This window comes from Chiloscyllium plagiosum, unplaced genomic scaffold, assembly GCF_037043375.1.
Source record: "Chiloscyllium plagiosum isolate Xiang-an unplaced genomic scaffold, Cpla_swu_hap1 HiC_scaffold_46, whole genome shotgun sequence".
NCBI classification, from domain to species: Eukaryota; Metazoa; Chordata; class Chondrichthyes; order Orectolobiformes; family Hemiscylliidae; genus Chiloscyllium; species Chiloscyllium plagiosum.
The window spans coordinates 17,522,933-17,543,851 of NW_028270184.1; the positions used below are offsets into that span (position 1 = coordinate 17,522,933).

Consider the following 20,919-nt stretch of genomic DNA (forward strand, 5'->3'; position numbering starts at 1 on the left):
TGGTCAGCATGGAGGAGATACACCGAAGACTCTGTTTTCACGCTGTGTACCCTAATAACGTTGTACTGTTTACACCGGCTTTAAAGGAATACTTTTAACGGAGTTTGCCGTCGCTTTCTGTGGCACGGTTATTTAGTCTGTCGGACTGCACACGGGAAAGGTAATATTGTGAAACACTGCAGAAACGAACGACTTCCTTACTTTTGCACCGACTCAACATAGCCCGTGAAATATTCCCAGATCCTCAGTTGAGGATTTTTGCAGCTGGAAGTTACCTCAGAAACCCTGTTAATTCGTAAGGTATTGAGCGAATCGCAAAACAGAACCCATTTAACACGGAACGCAAACTAAACTGGCAAACCAAATGCATTTTCAGACACAGCAAAGCTGAATGCTGAATGTGAGGGCAGGAGCCATAAACTAATCTCACAACAATTCCAAACGACTGTTTCAAACATACTGGAGCATTAGTGCACAACCACTTCGAAGAAAGTGCTGAACAGAGAGAAAGAAAGAACATAATAGGAATGGGCCATAAAAAGTGAATTTCACCAATCACAGTCTCGATTAGATTACCTTTCCCTTCCAATGTCTCCAGGACTGAAATGAAAGAAATGGGAGAAATTTAAGAACATATGACATAAAAAAAATTATTGGAATTATTTTCCCATTCGCCAGATACCAAATAAAGACGAATCGAGTCACCGCAGGACTTTGTCTCGCAACAGCAATGAAATAACAGCCTCTATTCGGTTCCAGTAACAGCTCAACTTGCCTGGAAGAAAAAGCGGCAGGAGAGCTGCTTGGGATTTTCCGTGCGGGAGGCGAACACGATTATGACACCACATACCCCTATGAGAAATTCTGCAGTCTCCCACACCACAGTTAATTCTCCAGGAAGCAAACACAATTCTTTTTTTTTGTTTTGAACATAAATGACGCGGAACAGCAGCGACCGAATGTACCGACAGAAGTGGCAGTGGTGGGATTCGAACCCACGCCTCGTTCGAGACTGGAGCTTAAACCCAGCGCCTTCGACCGTTCGGCCACACTACCACCGGAGGGCGTCGCTCATTTTCTTACATTTCCAATTGTCCTCCTGCGTATCTGCACATGCAAAGTCACATGTAAAGGTTCCATGATCCCTCTCCGAGTCGCACACCTGCTGGGATATGCCCGGCTACAATATCAATTTCGCAGCACATAATGAAAGCCCATCAATCCAGACAAAAATCAGTGGTAAGCCGCGTCTATCATCTCAGACTCTTTTCAGCTACTAATGTATATGCCAGTGCTCAGAATTTCTGTTCGGTTATAATTTGGTAAAATAACATGGCATGTCTGAAATTTCGAATCTTGCTTTGCTCAATGATTTTACCAGTTGCCCGAAGCAGAACAACTTTCAGGTTTACACGGAACACGAAACACAACGTACTACAGGGAAAATGCATAAAGCTGAGCAGGCCGTGTCCACATCATACGGTGCAGCATAGTTTCAATCACTGCGTCTGTTTTGCAGAATAAGCGTCCCAAAGAATGCTCTCTAATCCTGAAAGCGGAGGTAGCATTACAATCCGAGAACGACAGATCACATTGTGAGGATGCTCTGACCTCGGGGCCAGTTGGAGATGCCACTTTCCTTGTCTTTTACCGGAACCGTGGAATTTGCTGCACAGATGTTCACACCTGGACATGAGCCACATGGATACCAACTTAGTTGGAAACCTGTGTGGGTATCGACGAGAAGCGACTCAATGAATTTTGCTAAATTCCATGCTTCTTAGTAGAAATGCAGTTTCTGTTCACGTCAGTCTAAAAGGCAATCTCTGAACATAATAACAGAAGTCAAAAGGTAATTACCCCACCCTATCCCCACTCCGCAAGGTGTCAAAGAGGTGCTAACTGCACTTGAGTGCTTTTTGTTCTCATATGAAGAGCTTTCACGCCTGAGTCACCTTCACGTCTCTTGTTGCTGAGTGAATCACAAAGAAGGGGTTTCACCAGAGCTGCAGCTGCCTCACTTCCCCACTCGCACTCCCCGTTTACATTTTCCTGCTCATCAGTGATTTAAAGAAAACCGAATGGATGCGATGTCATTCTGTAGCCTCTTTGTCGATTCCTCAGTATCAGTTCCAACATGGCTTAGATCTCGGGGCGCACCTTAATACCAGTTGACGCGATGAAAGCACAAATCCAGAGGTTCCTCTGAGAGTGTAAAATCATTCATTGCTGTTACTGATTGAATGAGTCACTAACGTGCGAACTGCTCCACAACGCGATTCAGGACCTCTGGTGCCAATTCTCGCACGTTGAATAACGACAGACAGCTTCCAAATGAGGCCTTTCAGAGACGACTTCGGGATACATATGACAGACAGACGAGTTCCGGAATCCGTCGTGCACTGTGACTCCAGCGCATCAGCTTTTTCCCTTGGCTTTGAACCGGGCCGCCTGCGCAGGGAATGCAAATGCGTTGCTGCTTTCGTGGAAGGATCAGAACGCGGTAACTACACTCTCGAACAGAATGGCATACGATCAGAAGCAGGTTGGAGATAAACTTAACAATGTTTTCCGCAGTCATTAAATGAAATTGCTTTACATTTCACTACGAGAGCAGAGTTGTTCGAGCAAATTCGAAGGCAGGTTTGCAGATGGGAAAGCAAGCAAGAAAGCTCCGTTCTCGTCCATGTAAAAGGCAGCCGTTTGAGAACTAAGTATTTTCTGCCCAGTTTCCAACTGGGGACGATTCGCACGGAAGGCGAACGTGAAGACCACTACACTACATGACCAAGTCGCGGCCGGTGCGGCTGCGGCTGACTGGTGTCCCGCACTGAAATTTACAGCCGTTCTACGCTTCACCTTTCCGTTTCCAATAGCTCGTTGTTGTCCAGCGTAATTCACATCTTGCAAAAGTAAAAAAAAAGACACGTGAAGTAGATGACAAAATATAGACGAGGATGTCGCCAATGTTTGGAACGTCGGGCGAGGAGGAATAGGCTGGGACGACTTTACATGCAGTGTAACGGCTGCGACATGATCTTATGGAAGGGTTGTAAACTGAGTATTATTTTTGCCCAAACTGGGGCGAGTTGAAAACTCGAGAGCACAGTTTTAAAGTGAGAGGGATAAAATTGAAAAAGGACCTGAGGCACATTATGCGTGTATGGAATGAACTACAAAAGGAAGTGGAGGAGGCTATTACACTCAGAAGATTGCAAAGGCAGCCGGATGAGTTTCTGTATAGGAAGGGTTAAGCGGGATAGGGGTCAAATGCTGGGAAATGGGACTTGTTTAAGTTGGGGTATGTGGTCAGCATGGAGGAGATACACCGAAGACTCTGTTTTCACGCTGTGTACCCTAATAACGTTGTACTGTTTACACCGGCTTTAAAGGAATACTTTTAACGGAGTTTGCCGTCGCTTTCTGTGGCACGGTTATTTAGTCTGTCGGACTGCACACGGGAAAGGTAATATTGTGAAACACTGCAGAAACGAACGACTTCCTTACTTTTGCACCGACTCAACATAGCCCGTGAAATATTCCCAGATCCTCAGTTGAGGATTTTTGCAGCTGGAAGTTACCTCAGAAACCCTGTTAATTCGTAAGGTATTGAGCGAATCGCAAAACAGAACCCATTTAACACGGAACGCAAACTAAACTGGCAAACCAAATGCATTTTCAGACACAGCAAAGCTGAATGCTGAATGTGAGGGCAGGAGCCATAAACTAATCTCACAACAATTCCAAACGACTGTTTCAAACATACTGGAGCATTAGTGCACAACCACTTCGAAGAAAGTGCTGAACAGAGAGAAAGAAAGAACATAATAGGAATGGGCCATAAAAAGTGAATTTCACCAATCACAGTCTCGATTAGATTACCTTTCCCTTCCAATGTCTCCAGGACTGAAATGAAAGAAATGGGAGAAATTTAAGAACATATGACATAAAAAAAATTATTGGAATTATTTTCCCATTCGCCAGATACCAAATAAAGACGAATCGAGTCACCGCAGGACTTTGTCTCGCAACAGCAATGAAATAACAGCCTCTATTCGGTTCCAGTAACAGCTCAACTTGCCTGGAAGAAAAAGCGGCAGGAGAGCTGCTTGGGATTTTCCGTGCGGGAGGCGAACACGATTATGACACCACATACCCCTATGAGAAATTCTGCAGTCTCCCACACCACAGTTAATTCTCCAGGAAGCAAACACAATTCTTTTTTTTTGTTTTGAACATAAATGACGCGGAACAGCAGCGACCGAATGTACCGACAGAAGTGGCAGTGGTGGGATTCGAACCCACGCCTCGTTCGAGACTGGAGCTTAAACCCAGCGCCTTCGACCGTTCGGCCACACTACCACCGGAGGGCGTCGCTCATTTTCTTACATTTCCAATTGTCCTCCTGCGTATCTGCACATGCAAAGTCACATGTAAAGGTTCCATGATCCCTCTCCGAGTCGCACACCTGCTGGGATATGCCCGGCTACAATATCAATTTCGCAGCACATAATGAAAGCCCATCAATCCAGACAAAAATCAGTGGTAAGCCGCGTCTATCATCTCAGACTCTTTTCAGCTACTAATGTATATGCCAGTGCTCAGAATTTCTGTTCGGTTATAATTTGGTAAAATAACATGGCATGTCTGAAATTTCGAATCTTGCTTTGCTCAATGATTTTACCAGTTGCCCGAAGCAGAACAACTTTCAGGTTTACACGGAACACGAAACACAACGTACTACAGGGAAAATGCATAAAGCTGAGCAGGCCGTGTCCACATCATACGGTGCAGCATAGTTTCAATCACTGCGTCTGTTTTGCAGAATAAGCGTCCCAAAGAATGCTCTCTAATCCTGAAAGCGGAGGTAGCATTACAATCCGAGAACGACAGATCACATTGTGAGGATGCTCTGACCTCGGGGCCAGTTGGAGATGCCACTTTCCTTGTCTTTTACCGGAACCGTGGAATTTGCTGCACAGATGTTCACACCTGGACATGAGCCACATGGATACCAACTTAGTTGGAAACCTGTGTGGGTATCGACGAGAAGCGACTCAATGAATTTTGCTAAATTCCATGCTTCTTAGTAGAAATGCAGTTTCTGTTCACGTCAGTCTAAAAGGCAATCTCTGAACATAATAACAGAAGTCAAAAGGTAATTACCCCACCCTATCCCCACTCCGCAAGGTGTCAAAGAGGTGCTAACTGCACTTGAGTGCTTTTTGTTCTCATATGAAGAGCTTTCACGCCTGAGTCACCTTCACGTCTCTTGTTGCTGAGTGAATCACAAAGAAGGGGTTTCACCAGAGCTGCAGCTGCCTCACTTCCCCACTCGCACTCCCCGTTTACATTTTCCTGCTCATCAGTGATTTAAAGAAAACCGAATGGATGCGATGTCATTCTGTAGCCTTTTTGTCGATTCCTCAGTATCAGTTCCAACATGGCTTAGATCTCGGGGCGCACCTTAATACCAGATGACGCGATGAAAGCACAAATCCAGAGGTTCCTCTGAGAGTGTAAAATCATTCATTGCTGTTACTGATTGAATGAGTCACTAACGTGCGAACTGCTCCACAACGTGATTCAGGACCTCTGGTGCCAATTCTCGCACGTTGAATAACGACAGACAGCTTCCAAATGAGGCCTTTCAGAGACGACTTCGGGATACATATGACAGACAGACGAGTTCAGGAATCCGTCGTGCACTGTGACTCCAGCGCATCAGCTTTTTCCCTTGGCTTTGAACCGGGCCGCCTGCGCAGGGAATGCAAATGCGTTGCTGCTTTCGTGGAAGGATCAGAACGCGGTAACTACACTCTCGAACAGAATGGCATACGATCAGAAGCAGGTTGGAGATAAACTTAACAATGTTTTCCGCAGTCATTAAATGGAATTGCTTTACATTTCACTACGAGAGCAGAGTTGTTCGAGCAAATTCGAAGGCAGGTTTGCAGATGGGAAAGCAAGCAAGAAAGCTCCGTTCTCGTCCATGTAAAAGGCAGCCGTTTGAGAACTAAGTATTTTCTGCCCAGTTTCCAACTGGGGACGATTCGCACGGAAGGCGAACGTGAAGACCACTACACTACATGACCAGGTCGCGGCCGGTGCGGCTGCGGCTGCGGCTGACTGGTGTCCCGCACTGAAATTTACAGCCGTTCTACGCTTCACCTTTCCGTTTCCAATAGCTCGTTGTTGTCCAGCGTAATTCACATCTTGCAAAAGTAAAAAAAAAGACACGTGAAGTAGATGACAAAATATAGACGAGGATGTCGCCAATGTTTGGAACGTCGGGCGAGGAGGAATAGGCTGGGACGACTTTACATGCAGTGTAACGGCTGCGACATGATCTTATGGAAGGGTTGTAAACTGAGTATTATTTTTGCCCAAACTGGGGCGAGTTGAAAACTCGAGAGCATAGTTTTAAAGTGAGAGGGATAAAATTGAAAAAGGACCTGAGGCACATTATGCGTGTATGGAATGAACTACAAAAGGAAGTGGAGGAGGCTATTACACTCAGAAGATTGCAAAGGCAGCCGGATGAGTTTCTGTATAGGAAGGGTTAAGCGGGATAGGGGTCAAATGCTGGGCAATGGGACTTGTTTAAGTTGGGGTATGTGGTCAGCATGGAGGAGATACACCGAAGACTCTGTTTTCACGCTGTGTACCCTAATAACGTTGTACTGTTTACACCGGCTTGAAAGGAATACTTTTAACGGAGTTTGTCGTCGCTTTCTGTGGCACGGTTATTTAGTCTGTCGGACTGCACACGGGAAAGGTAATATTGTGAAACACTGCAGAAACGAACGACTTCCTTACTTTTGCACCGACTCAACATAGCCCGTGAAATATTCCCAGATCCTCAGTTGAGGATTTTTGCAGCTGGAAGTTACCTCAGAAACCCTGTTAATTCGTAAGGTATTGAGCGAATCGCAAAACAGAACCCATTTAACACGGAACGCAAACTAAACTGGCAAACCAAATGCATTTTCAGACACAGCAAAGCTGAATGCTGAATGTGAGGGCAGGAGCCATAAACTAATCTCACAACAATTCCAAACGACTGTTTCAAACATACTGGAGCATTAGTGCACAACCACTTCGAAGAAAGTGCTGAACAGAGAGAAAGAAAGAACATAATAAGAATGGGCCATAAAAAGTGAATTTCACCAATCACAGTCTCGATTAGATTACCTTTCCCTTCCAATGTATCCAGGACTGAAATGAAAGAAATGGGAGAAATTTAAGAACATATGACATAAAAAAAATTATTGGAATTATTTTCCCATTCGCCAGATACCAAATAAAGACGAATCGAGTCACCGCAGGACTTTGTCTCGCAACAGCAATGAAAAAACAGCCTCTAATCGGTTCCAGTAACAGCTCAATTTGCCTGGAAGAAAAAGCGGCAGGAGAGCTGCTTGGGATTTTCCGTGCGGGAGGCGAACACGATTATGACACCACAAACCCCTATGAGAAATTCTGCAGTCTCCCACACCACAGTTAATTCTCCAGGAAGCAAACACAATTCTTTTTTTTTGTTTTGAACATAAATGACGCGGAACAGCAGCGACCGAATGTACCGACAGAAGTGGCAGTGGTGGGATTCGAACCCACGCCTCGTTCGAGACTGGAGCTTAAACCCAGCGCCTTCGACCGCTCGGCCACACTACCACCGGAGGGCGTCGCTCATTTTCTTACATTTCCAATTGTCCTCCTGCGTATCTGCACATGCAAAGTCACATGTAAAGGTTCCATGATCCCTCTCCGAGTCGCACAGCTGCTGGGATATGCCCGGCTACAATATCAATTTCGCAGCAGATAATGATAGCCCATCAATCCAGACAAAAATCAGTGGTAAGCCGCGTCTATCAATCTCAGACTCTTTTCAGCTACTAATGTATATGCCAGTGCTCAGAATTTCTGTTCGGTTATAATTTGGTAAAATAACATGGCATGTCTGAAATTTCGAATCTTGCTTTGCTCAATGATTTTACCAGTTGCCCGAAGCAGAACAACTTTCAGGTTTACACGGAACACGAAACACAACGTACTACAGGGAAAATGCATAAAGCTGAGCAGGCCGTGTCCACATCATACGGTGCAGCATAGTTTCAATCACTGCGTCTGTTTTGCAGAATAAGCGTCCCAAAGAATGCTCTCTAATCCTGAAAGCGGAGGTAGCATTACAATCCGAGAACGACAGATCACATTGTGAGGATGCTCTGACCTCGGGGCCAGTTGGAGATGCCACTTTCCTTGTCTTTTACCGGAACCGTGGAATTTGCTGCACAGATGTTCACACCTGGACATGAGCCACATGGATACCAACTTAGTTGGAAACCTGTGTGGGTATCGACGAGAAGCGACTCAATGAATTTTGCTAAATTCCATGCTTCTTCGTAGAAATGCAGTTTCTGTTCACGTCAGTCTAAAAGACAATCTCTGAACATAATAACAGAAGTCAAAAGGTAATTACCCCACCCTATCCCCACTCCGCAAGGTGTCAAAGAGGTGCTAACTGCACTTGAGTGCTTTTTGTTCTCATATGAAGAGCTTTCACGCCTGAGTCACCTTCACGTCTCTTGTTGCTGAGTGAATCACAAAGAAGGGGTTTCACCAGAGCTGCAGCTGCCTCACTTCCCCACTCGCACTCCCCGTTTACATTTTCCTGCTCATCAGTGATTTAAAGAAAACCGAATGGATGCGATGTCATTCTGTAGCCTCTTTGTCGATTCCTCAGTATCAGTTCCAACATGGCTTAGATCTCGGGGCGCACCTTAATACCAGTTGACGCTATGAAAGCACAAATCCAGAGGTTCCTCTGAGAGTGTAAAATCATTCATTGCTGTTACTGATTGAATGAGTCACTAACGTGCGAACTGCTCCACAACGTGATTCAGGACCTCTGGTGCCAATTCTCGCACGTTGAATAACGACAGACAGCTTCCAAATGAGGCCTTTCAGAGACGACTTCGGGATACATATGACAGACAGACGAGTTCAGGAATCCGTCGTGCACTGTGACTCCAGCGCATCAGCTTTTTCCCTTGGCTTAAAACCGGGCCGCCTGCGCAGGGAATGCAAATGCGTTGCTGCTTTCGTGGAAGGATCAGAACGCGGTAACTACACTCTCGAACAGAATGGCATACGATCAGAAGCAGGTTGGAGATAAACTTAACAATGTTTTCCGCAGTCATTAAATGGAATTGCTTTACATTTCACTACGAGAGCAGAGTTGTTCGAGCAAATTCGAAGGCAGGTTTGCAGATGGGAAAGCAAGCAAGAAAGCTCCGTTCTCGTCCATGTAAAAGGCAGCCGTTTGAGAACTAAGTATTTTCTGCCCAGTTTCCAACTGGGGACGATTCGCACGGAAGGCGAACGTGAAGACCACTACACTACATGACCAAGTCGCTGCCGGTGCGGCTGCGGCTGCGGCTGACTGGTGTCCCGCACTGAAATTTACAGCCGTTCTACGCTTCACCTTTCCGTTTCCAATAGCTCGTTGTTGTCCAGCGTAATTCACATCTTGCAAAAGTAAAAAAAAAGACACGTGAAGTAGATGACAAAATATAGACGAGGATGTCGCCAATGTTTGGAACGTCGGGCGAGGAGGAATAGGCTGGGACGACTTTACATGCAGTGTAACGGCTGCGACATGATCTTATGGAAGGGTTGTAAACTGAGTATTATTTTTGCCCAAACTGGGGCGAGTTGAAAACTCGAGAGCATAGTTTTAAAGTGAGAGGGATAAAATTGAAAAAGGACCTGAGGCACATTATGCGTGTATGGAATGAACTACAAAAAGAAGTGGAGGAGGCTATTACACTCAGAAGATTGCAAAGGCAGCCGGATGAGTTTCTGTATAGGAAGGGTTAAGCGGGATAGGGGTGAAATGCTGGGAAATGGGACTTGTTTAAGTTGGGGTATGTGGTCAGCATGGAGGAGATACACCGAAGACTCTGTTTTCACGCTGTGTACCCTAATAACGTTGTACTGTTTACACCGGCTTTAAAGGAATACTTTTAACGGAGTTTGCCGTCGCTTTCTGTGGCACGGTTATTTAGTCTGTCGGACTGCACACGGGAAAGGTAATATTGTGAAACACTGCAGAAACGAACGACTTCCTTACTTTTGCACCGACTCAACATAGCCCGTGAAATATTCCCAGATCCTCAGTTGAGGATTTTTGCAGCTGGAAGTTACCTCAGAAACCCTGTTAATTCGTAAGGTATTGAGCGAATCGCAAAACAGAACCCATTTAACACGGAACGCAAACTAAACTGGCAAACCAAATGCATTTTCAGACACAGCAAAGCTGAATGCTGAATGTGAGGGCAGGAGCCATAAACTAATCTCACAACAATTCCAAACGACTGTTTCAAACATACTGGAGCATTAGTGCACAACCACTTCGAAGAAAGTGCTGAACAGAGAGAAAGAAAGAACATAATAAGAATGGGCCATAAAAAGTGAATTTCACCAATCACAGTCTCGATTAGATTACCTTTCCCTTCCAATGTCTCCAGGACTGAAATGAAAGAAATGGGAGAAATTTAAGAACATATGACATAAAAAAAATTATTGGAATTATTTTCCCATTCGCCAGATACCAAATAAAGACGAATCGAGTCACCGCAGGACTTTGTCTCGCAACAGCAATGAAATACCAGCCTCTATTCGGTTCCAGTAACAGCTCAACTTGCCTGGAAGAAAAAGCGGCAGGAGAGCTGCTTGGGATTTTCCGTGCGGGAGGCGAACACGATTATGACACCACATACCCCTATGAGAAATTCTGCAGTCTCCCACACCACAGTTAATTCTCCAGGAAGCAAACACAATTCTTTTTTTTTGTTTTGAACATAAATGACGCGGAACAGCAGCGACCGAATGTACCGACAGAAGTGGCAGTGGTGGGACTCGAACCCACGCCTCGTTCGAGACTGGAGCTTAAACCCAGCGCCTTCGACCGTTCGGCCACACTACCACCGGAGGGCGTCGCTCATTTTCTTACATTTCCAATTGTCCTCCTGCGTATCTGCACATGCAAAGTCACATGTAAAGGTTCCATGATCCCTCTCCGAGTCGCACACCTGCTGGGATATGCCCGGCTACAATATCAATTTCGCAGCACATAATGAAAGCCCATCAATCCAGACAAAAATCAGTGGTAAGCCGCGTCTATCATCTCAGACTCTTTTCAGTTACTAATGTATATGCCAGTGCTCAGAATTTCTGTTCGGTTATAATTTGGTAAAATAACATGGCATGTCTGAAATTTCGAATCTTGCTTTGCTCAATGATTTTACCAGTTGCCCGAAGCAGAACAACTTTCAGGTTTACACGGAACACGAAACACAACGTACTACAGGGAAAATGCATAAAGCTGAGCAGGCCGTGTCCACATCATACGGTGCAGCATAGTTTCAATCACTGCGTCTGTTTTGCAGAATAAGCGTCCCAAAGAATGCTCTCTAATCCTGAAAGCGGAGGTAGCATTACAATCCGAGAACGACAGATCACATTGTGAGGATGCTCTGACCTCGGGGCCAGTTGGAGATGCCACTTTCCTTGTCTTTTACCGGAACCGTGGAATTTGCTGCAGAGATGTTCACACCTGGACATGAGCCACATGGATACCAACTTAGTTGGAAACCTGTGTGGGTATCGACGAGAAGCGACTCAATGAATTTTGCTAAATTCCATGCTTCTTAGTAGAAATGCAGTTTCTGTTCACGTCAGTCTAAAAGGCAATCTCTGAACATAATAACAGAAGTCAAAAGGTAATTACCCCACCCTATCCCCACTCCGCAAGGTGTCAAAGAGGTGCTAACTGCACTTGAGTGCTTTTTGTTCTCATATGAAGAGCTTTCACGCCTGAGTCACCTTCACGTCTCTTGTTGCTGAGTGAATCACAAAGAAGGGGTTTCACCAGAGCTGCAGCTGCCTCACTTCCCCACTCGCACTCCCCGTTTACATTTTCCTGCTCATCAGTGATTTAAAGAAAACCGAATGGATGCGATGTCATTCTGTAGCCTCTTTGTCGATTCCTCAGTATCAGTTCCAACATGGCTTAGATCTCGGGGCGCACCTTACTACCAGTTGACGCGATGAAAGCACAAATCCAGAGGTTCCTCTGAGAGTGTAAAATCATTCATTGCTGTTACTGATTGAATGAGTCACTAACGTGCGAACTGCTCCACAACGTGATTCAGGACCTCTGGTGCCAATTCTCGCACGTTGAATAACGACAGACAGCTTCCAAATGAGGCCTTTCAGAGACGACTTCGGGATACATATGACAGACAGACGAGTTCAGGAATCCGTCGTGCACTGTGACTCCAGCGCATCAGCTTTTTCCCTTGGCTTTGAACCGGGCCGCCTGCGCAGGGAATGCAAATGCGTTGCTGCTTTCGTGGAAGGATCAGAACGCGGTAACTACACTCTCGAACAGAATGGCATACGATCAGAAGCAGGTTGGAGATAAACTTAACAATGTTTTCCGCAGTCATTAAATGGAATTGCTTTACATTTCACTACGAGAGCAGAGTTGTTCGAGCAAATTCGAAGGCAGGTTTGCAGATGGGAAAGCAAGCAAGAAAGCTCCGTTCTCGTCCATGTAAAAGGCAGCCGTTTGAGAACTAAGTATTTTCTGCCCAGTTTCCAACTGGGGACGATTCGCACGGAAGGCGAACGTGAAGACCACTACACTACATGACCAAGTCGCGGCCGGTGCGGCTGCGGCTGCGGCTGACTGGTGTCCCGCACTGAAATTTACAGCCGTTCTACGCTTCACCTTTCCGTTTCCAATAGCTCGTTGTTGTCCAGCGTAATTCACATCTTGCAAAAGTAAAAAAAAGACACGTGAAGTAGATGACAAAATATAGACGAGGATGTCGCCAATGTTTGGAACGTCGGGCGAGGAGGAATAGGCTGGGACGACTTTACATGCAGTGTAACGGCTGCGACATGATCTTATGGAAGGGTTGTAAACTGAGTATTACTTTTGCCCAAACTGGGGCGAGTTGAAAACTCGAGAGCACAGTTTTAAAGTGAGAGGGATAAAATTGAAAAAGGACCTGAGGCACATTATGCGTGTATGGAATGAACTACAAAAGGAAGTGGAGGAGGCTATTACACTCAGAAGATTGCAAAGGCAGCCGGATGAGTTTCTGTATAGGAAGGGTTAAGCGGGATAGGGGTCAAATGCTGGGAAATGGGACTTGTTTAAGTTGGGGTATGTGGTCAGCATGGAGGAGATACACCGAAGACTCTGTTTTCACGCTGTGTACCCTAATAACGTTGTACTGTTTACACCGGCTTTAAAGGAATACTTTTAACGGAGTTTGCCGTCGCTTTCTGTGGCACGGTTATTTAGTCTGTCGGACTGCACACGGGAAAGGTAATATTGTGAAACACTGCAGAAACGAACGACTTCCTTACTTTTGCACCGACTCAACATAGCCCGTGAAATATTCCCAGATCCTCAGTTGAGGATTTTTGCAGCTGGAAGTTACCTCAGAAACCCTGTTAATTCGTAAGGTATTGAGCGAATCGCAAAACAGAACCCATTTAACACGGAACGCAAACTAAACTGGCAAACCAAATGCATTTTCAGACACAGCAAAGCTGAATGCTGAATGTGAGGGCAGGAGCCATAAACTAATCTCACAACAATTCCAAACGACTGTTTCAAACATACTGGAGCATTAGTGCACAACCACTTCGAAGAAAGTGCTGAACAGAGAGAAAGAAAGAACATAATAAGAATGGGCCATAAAAAGTGAATTTCACCAATCACAGTCTCGATTAGATTACCTTTCCCTTCCAATGTCTCCAGGACTGAAATGAAAGAAATGGGAGAAATTTAAGAACATATGACATAAAAAAAATTATTGGAATTATTTTCCCATTCGCCAGATACCAAATAAAGACGAATCGAGTCACCGCAGGACTTTGTCTCGCAACAGCAATGAAATAACAGCCTCTATTCGTTTCCAGTAACAGCTCAACTTGCCTGGAAGAAAAAGCGGCAGGAGAGCTGCTTGGGATTTTCCGTGCGGGAGGCGAACACGATTATGACACCACATACCCCTATGAGAAATTCTGCAGTCTCCCACACCACAGTTAATTCTCCAGGAAGCAAACACAATTCTTTTTTTTTGTTTTGAACATAAATGACGCGGAACAGCAGCGACCGAATGTACCGACAGAAGTGGCAGTGGTGGGATTCGAACCCACGCCTCGTTCGAGACTGGAGCTTAAACCCAGCGCCTTCGACCGTTCGGCCACACTATCACCGGAGGGCGTCGCTCATTTTCTTACATTTCCAATTGTCCTCCTGCGTATCTGCACATGCAAAGTCACATGTAAAGGTTCCATGATCCCTCTCCGAGTCGCACACCTGCTGGGATATGCCCGGCTACAATATCAATTTCGCAGCACATAATGAAAGCCCATCAATCCAGACAAAAATCAGTGGTAAGCCGCGTCTATCATCTCAGACTCTTTTCAGTTACTAATGTATATGCCAGTGCTCAGAATTTCTGTTCGGTTATAATTTGGTAAAATAACATGGCATGTCTGAAATTTCGAATCTTGCTTTGCTCAATGATTTTACCAGTTGCCCGAAGCAGAACAACTCTCAGGTTTACACGGAACACGAAACACAACGTACTACAGGGAAAATGCATAAAGCTGAGCAGGCCGTGTCCACATCATACGGTGCAGCATAGTTTCAATCACTGCATCTGTTTTGCAGAATAAGCGTCCCAAAGAATGCTCTCTAATCCTGAAAGCGGAGGTAGCATTACAATCCGAGAACGACAGATCACATTGTGAGGATGCTCTGACCTCGGGGCCAGTTGGAGATGCCACTTTCCTTGTCTTTTACCGGAACCGTGGAATTTGCTGCAGAGATGTTCACACCTGGACATGAGCCACATGGATACCAACTTAGTTGGAAACCTGTGTGGGTATCGACGAGAAGCGACTCAATGAATTTTGCTAAATTCCATGCTTCTTAGTAGAAATGCAGTTTCTGTTCACGTCAGTCTAAAAGGCAATCTCTGAACATAATAACAGAAGTCAAAAGGTAATTACCCCACCCTATCCCCACTCCGCAAGGTGTCAAAGAGGTGCTAACTGCACTTGAGTGCTTTTTGTTCTCATATGAAGAGCTTTCACGCCTGAGTCACCTTCACGTCTCTTGTTGCTGAGTGAATCACAAAGAAGGGGTTTCACCAGAGCTGCAGCTGCCTCACTTCCCCACTCGCACTCCCCGTTTACATTTTCCTGCTCATCAGTGATTTAAAGAAAACCGAATGGATGCGATGTCATTCTGTAGCCTCTTTGTCGATTCCTCAGTATCAGTTCCAACATGGCTTAGATCTCGGGGCGCACCTTAATACCAGTTGACGCTATGAAAGCACAAATCCAGAGGTTCCTCTGAGAGTGTAAAATCATTCATTGCTGTTACTGATTGAATGAGTCACTAACGTGCGAACTGCTCCACAACGTGATTCAGGACCTCTGGTGCCAATTCTCGCACGTTGAATAACGACAGACAGCTTCCAAATGAGGCCTTTCAGAGACGACTTCGGGATACATATGACAGACAGACGAGTTCAGGAATCCGTCGTGCACTGTGACTCCAGCGCATCAGCTTTTTCCCTTGGCTTTGAACCGGGCCGCCTGCGCAGGGAATGCAAATGCGTTGCTGCTTTCGTGGAAGGATCAGAACGCGGTAACTACACTCTCGAACAGAATGGCATACGATCAGAAGCAGGTTGGAGATAAACTTAACAATGTTTTCCGCAGTCATTAAATGGAATTGCTTTACATTTCACTACGAGAGCAGAGTTGTTCGAGCAAATTCGAAGGCAGGTTTGCAGATGGGAAAGCAAGCAAGAAAGCTCCGTTCTCGTCCATGTAAAAGGCAGCCGTTTGAGAACTAAGTATTTTCTGCCCAGTTTCCAACTGGGGACGATTCGCACGGAAGGCGAACGTGAAGACCACTACACTACATGACCAAGTCGCGGCCGGTGCGGCTGCGGCTGCGGCTGACTGGTGTCCCGCACTGAAATTTACAGCCGTTCTACGCTTCACCTTTCCGTTTCCAATAGCTCGTTGTTGTCCAGCGTAATTCACATCTTGCAAAAGTAAAAAAAAAGACACGTGAAGTAGATGACAAAATATAGACGAGGATGTCGCCAATGTTTGGAACGTCGGGCGAGGAGGAATAGGCTGGGACGACTTTACATGCAGTGTAACGGCTGCGACATGATCTTATGGAAGGGTTGTAAACTGAGTATTATTTTTGCCCAAACTGGGGCGAGTTGAAAACTCGAGAGCACAGTTTTAAAGTGAGAGGGATAAAATTGAAAAAGGACCTGAGGCACATTATGCGTGTATGGAATGAACTACAAAAGGAAGTGGAGGAGGCTATTACACTCAGAAGATTGCAAAGGCAGCCGGATGAGTTTCTGTATAGGAAGGGTTAAGCGGGATAGGGGTCAAATGCTGGGAAATGGGACTTGTTTAAGTTGGGGTATGTGGTCAGCATGGAGGAGATACACCGAAGACTCTGTTTTCACGCTGTGTACCCTAATAACGTTGTACTGTTTACACCGGCTTTAAAGGAATACTTTTAACGGAGTTTGCCGTCGCTTTCTGTGGCACGGTTATTTAGTCTGTCGGACTGCACACGGGAAAGGTAATATTGTGAAACACTGCAGAAACGAACGACTTCCTTACTTTTGCACCGACTCAACATAGCCCGTGAAATATTCCCAGATCCTCAGTTGAGGATTTTTGCAGCTGGAAGTTACCTCAGAAACCCTGTTAATTCGTAAGGTATTGAGCGAATCGCAAAACAGAACCCATTTAACACGGAACGCAAACTAAACTGGCAAACCAAATGCATTTTCAGACACAGCAAAGCTGAATGCTGAATGTGAGGGCAGGAGCCATAAACTAATCTCACAACAATTCCAAACGACTGTTTCAAACATACTGGAGCATTAGTGCACAACCACTTCGAAGAAAGTGCTGAACAGAGAGAAAGAAAGAACATAATAAGAATGGGCCATAAAAAGTGAATTTCACCAATCACAGTCTCGATTAGATTACCTTTCCCTTCCAATGTCTCCAGGACTGAAATGAAAGAAATGGGAGAAATTTAAGAACATATGACATAAAAAAAATTATTGGAATTATTTTCCCATTCGCCAGATACCAAATAAAGACGAATCGAGTCACCGCAGGACTTTGTCTCGCAACAGCAATGAAATAACAGCCTCTATTCGTTTCCAGTAACAGCTCAACTTGCCTGGAAGAAAAAGCGGCAGGAGAGCTGCTTGGGATTTTCCGTGCGGGAGGCGAACACGATTATGACACCACATACCCCTATGAGAAATTCTGCAGTCTCCCACACCACAGTTAATTCTCCAGGAAGCAAACACAATTCTTTTTTTTTGTTTTGAACATAAATGACGCGGAACAGCAGCGACCGAATGTACCGACAGAAGTGGCAGTGGTGGGATTCGAACCCACGCCTCGTTCGAGACTGGAGCTTAAACCCAGCGCCTTCGACCGTTCGGCCACACTACCACCGGAGGGCGTCGCTCATTTTCTTACATTTCCAATTATCCTCCTGCGTATCTACACATGCAAAGTCACATGTAAAGGTTCCATGATCCCTCTCCGAGTCGCACAGCTGCTGGGATATGCCCGGCTACAATATCAATTTCGCAGCAGATAATGATAGCCCATCAATCCAGACAAAAATCAGTGGTAAGCCGCGTCTATCATCTCAGACTCTTTACAGCTACTAATGTATATGCCAGTGCTCAGAATTTCTGTTCGGTTATAATTTGGTAAAATAACATGGCATGTCTGAAATTTCGAATCTTGCTTTGCTCAATGATTTTACCAGTTGCCCGAAGCAGAACAACTTTCAGGTTTACACGGAACACGAAACACAACGTACTACAGGGAAAATGCATAAAGCTGAGCAGGCCGTGTCCACATCATACGGTGCAGCATAGTTTCAATCACTGCGTCTGTTTTGCAGAATAAGCGTCCCAAAGAATGCTCTCTAATCCTGAAAGCGGAGGTAGCATTACAATCCGAGAACGACAGATCACATTGTGAGGATGCTCTGACCTCGGGGCCAGTTGGAGATGCCACTTTCCTTGTCTTTTACCGGAACCGTGGAATTTGCTGCACAGATGTTCACACCTGGACATGAGCCACATGGATACCAACTTAGTTGGAAACCTGTGTGGGTACCGACGAGAAGCGACTCAATGAATTTTGCTAAATTCCATGCTTCTTAGTAGAAATGCAGTTTCTGTTCACGTCAGTCTAAAAGGCAATCTCTGAACATAATAACAGAAGTCAAAAGGTAATTACCCCACCCTATCCCCACTCCGCAAGGTGTCAAAGAGGTGCTAACTGCACTTGAGTGCTTTTTGTTCTCATATGAAGAGCTTTCACGCCTGAGTCACCTTCACGTCTCTTGTTGCTGAGTGAATCACAAAGAAGGGGTTTCACCAGAGCTGCAGCTGCCTCACTTCCCCACTCGCACTCCCCGTTTACATTTTCCTGCTCATCAGTGATTTAAAGAAAACCGAATGGATGCGATGTCATTCTGTAGCCTCTTTGTCGATTCCTCAGTATCAGTTCCAACATGGCTTAGATCTCGGGCCGCACCTTAATACCAGTTGACGCGATGAAAGCACAAATCCAGAGGTTCCTCTGAGAGTGTAAAATCATTCATTGCTGTTACTGATTGAATGAGTCACTAACGTGCGAACTGCTCCACAACGTGATTCAGGACCTCTGGTGCTAATTCTCGCACGTTGAATAACGACAGACAGCTTCCAAATGAGGCCTTTCAGAGACGACTTCGGGATACATATGACAGACAGACGAGTTCAGGAATCCGTCGTGCACTGTGACTCCAGCGCATCAGCTTTTTCCCTTGGCTTTGAACCGGGCCGCCTGCGCAGGGAATGCAAATGCGTTGCTGCTTTCGTGGAAGGATCAGAACGCGGTAACTACACTCTCGAACAGAATGGCATACGATCAGAAGCAGGTTGGAGATAAACTTAACAATGTTTTCCGCAGTCATTAAATGGAATTGCTTTACATTTCACTACGAGAGCAGAGTTGTTCGAGCAAATTCGAAGGCAGGTTTGCAGATGGGAAAGCAAGCAAGAAAGCTCCGTTCTCGTCCATGTAAAAGGCAGCCGTTTGAGAACTAAGTATTTTCTGCCCAGTTTCCAACTGGGGACGATTCGCACGGAAGGCGAACGTGAAGACCACTACACTACATGACCAAGTCGCGGCCGGTGCGGCTGCGGCTGCGGCTGACTGGTGTCCCGCACTGAAATTTACAGCCGTTCTACGCTTCACCTTTCCGTTTCCAATAGCTCGTTGTTGTCCAGCGTAATTCACATCTTGCAAAAGTAAAAAAAAAGACACGTGAAGTAGATGACAAAATATAGACGAGGATGTCGCCAATGTTTGGAACGTCGGGCGAGGAGGAATAGGCTGGGACGACTTTACATGCAGTGTAACGGCTGCGACATGATCTTATGGAAGGGTTGTAAACTGAGTATTATTTTTGCCCAAACTGGGGCGAGTTGAAAACTCGAGAGCACAGTTTTAAAGTGAGAGGGATAAAATTGAAAAAGGACCTGAGGCACATTATGCGTGTATGGAATGAACTACAAAAGGAAGTGGAGGAGGCTATTACACTCAGAAGATTGCAAAGGCAGCCGGATGAGTTTCTGTATAGGAAGGGTTAAGCGGGATAGGGGTCAAATGCTGGGAAATGGGACTTGTTTAAGTTGGGGTATGTGGTCAGCATGGAGGAGATACACCGAAGACTCTGTTTTCACGCTGTGTACCCTAATAACGTTGTACTGTTTACACCGGCTTTAAAGGAATACTTTTAACGGAGTTTGCCGTCGCTTTCTGTGGCACGGTTATTTAGTCTGTCGGACTGCACACGGGAAAGGTAATATTGTGAAACACTGCAGAAACGAACGACTTCCTTACTTTTGCACCGACTCAACATAGCCCGTGAAATATTCCCAGATCCTCAGTTGAGGATTTTTGCAGCTGGAAGTTACCTCAGAAACCCTGTTAATTCGTAAGGTATTGAGCGAATCGCAAAACAGAACCCATTTAACACGGAACGCAAACTAAACTGGCAAACCAAATGCATTTTCAGACACAGCAAAGCTGAATGCTGAATGTGAGGGCAGGAGCCATAAACTAATCTCACAACAATTCCAAACGACTGTTTCAAACATACTGGAGCATTAGTGCACAACTACTTCGAAGAAAGTGCTGAACAGAGAGAAAGAAAGAACATAATAAGAATGGGCCATAAAAAGTGAATTTCACCAATCACAGTCTCGATTAGATTACCTTTCCCTTCCAATGTCTCCAGGACTGAAATGAAAGAAATGGGAGAAATTTAAGAACATATGACATAAAAAAAATTATTGGAATTATTTTCCCATTCGCCAGATACCAAATAAAGACGAATCGAGTCACCGCAGGACTTTGTCTCGCAACAGCAATGAAATAACAGCCTCTGTTCGGTTCCAGTAACAGCTCAACTTGCCTGGAAGATAAAGCGGCAGGAGAGCTGCTTGGGATTTTCCGTGCGGGAGGCGAACACGATTATGACACCACATACCCCTATGAGAAATTCTGCAGTCTCCCACACCACAGTCAATTCTCCAGGAAGCAAACACAATTTTTTTTTGTTTTGAACATAAATGACGCGGAACAGCAGCGACCGAATGTACCGACAGAAGTGGCAGTGGTGGGATTCGAACCCACGCCTCGTTCGAGACTGGAACTTAAACCCAGCGCCTTCGACCGCTCGGCCACACTACC

General features: G+C 45.5%; 7 non-coding genes across 7 annotated transcripts; all 7 read right to left on the reverse strand.

Moving 5' to 3' along the window:
• Positions 1–974: 974 nt before the first annotated feature.
• Positions 975–1,056, reverse strand: trnal-uaa (transfer RNA leucine (anticodon UAA)). Its single transcript has one exon. It is a non-coding gene; the product is annotated as a tRNA-Leu (tRNA).
• Positions 1,057–4,280: 3,224 nt separating this feature from the next.
• Positions 4,281–4,362, reverse strand: trnal-uaa (transfer RNA leucine (anticodon UAA)). The gene has a single exon. It is a non-coding gene; the product is annotated as a tRNA-Leu (tRNA).
• A 3,230-nt stretch (positions 4,363–7,592) lies between these two features.
• On the reverse strand, positions 7,593–7,674 carry trnal-uaa (transfer RNA leucine (anticodon UAA)). The gene has a single exon. It is a non-coding gene; the product is annotated as a tRNA-Leu (tRNA).
• A 3,231-nt stretch (positions 7,675–10,905) lies between these two features.
• Positions 10,906–10,987, reverse strand: trnal-uaa (transfer RNA leucine (anticodon UAA)). The gene has a single exon. It is a non-coding gene; the product is annotated as a tRNA-Leu (tRNA).
• A 3,229-nt stretch (positions 10,988–14,216) lies between these two features.
• On the reverse strand, positions 14,217–14,298 carry trnal-uaa (transfer RNA leucine (anticodon UAA)). Its single transcript has one exon. It is a non-coding gene; the product is annotated as a tRNA-Leu (tRNA).
• Positions 14,299–17,528: 3,230 nt separating this feature from the next.
• Positions 17,529–17,610, reverse strand: trnal-uaa (transfer RNA leucine (anticodon UAA)). The gene has a single exon. It is a non-coding gene; the product is annotated as a tRNA-Leu (tRNA).
• A 3,227-nt stretch (positions 17,611–20,837) lies between these two features.
• Positions 20,838–20,919, reverse strand: trnal-uaa (transfer RNA leucine (anticodon UAA)). Its single transcript has one exon. It is a non-coding gene; the product is annotated as a tRNA-Leu (tRNA).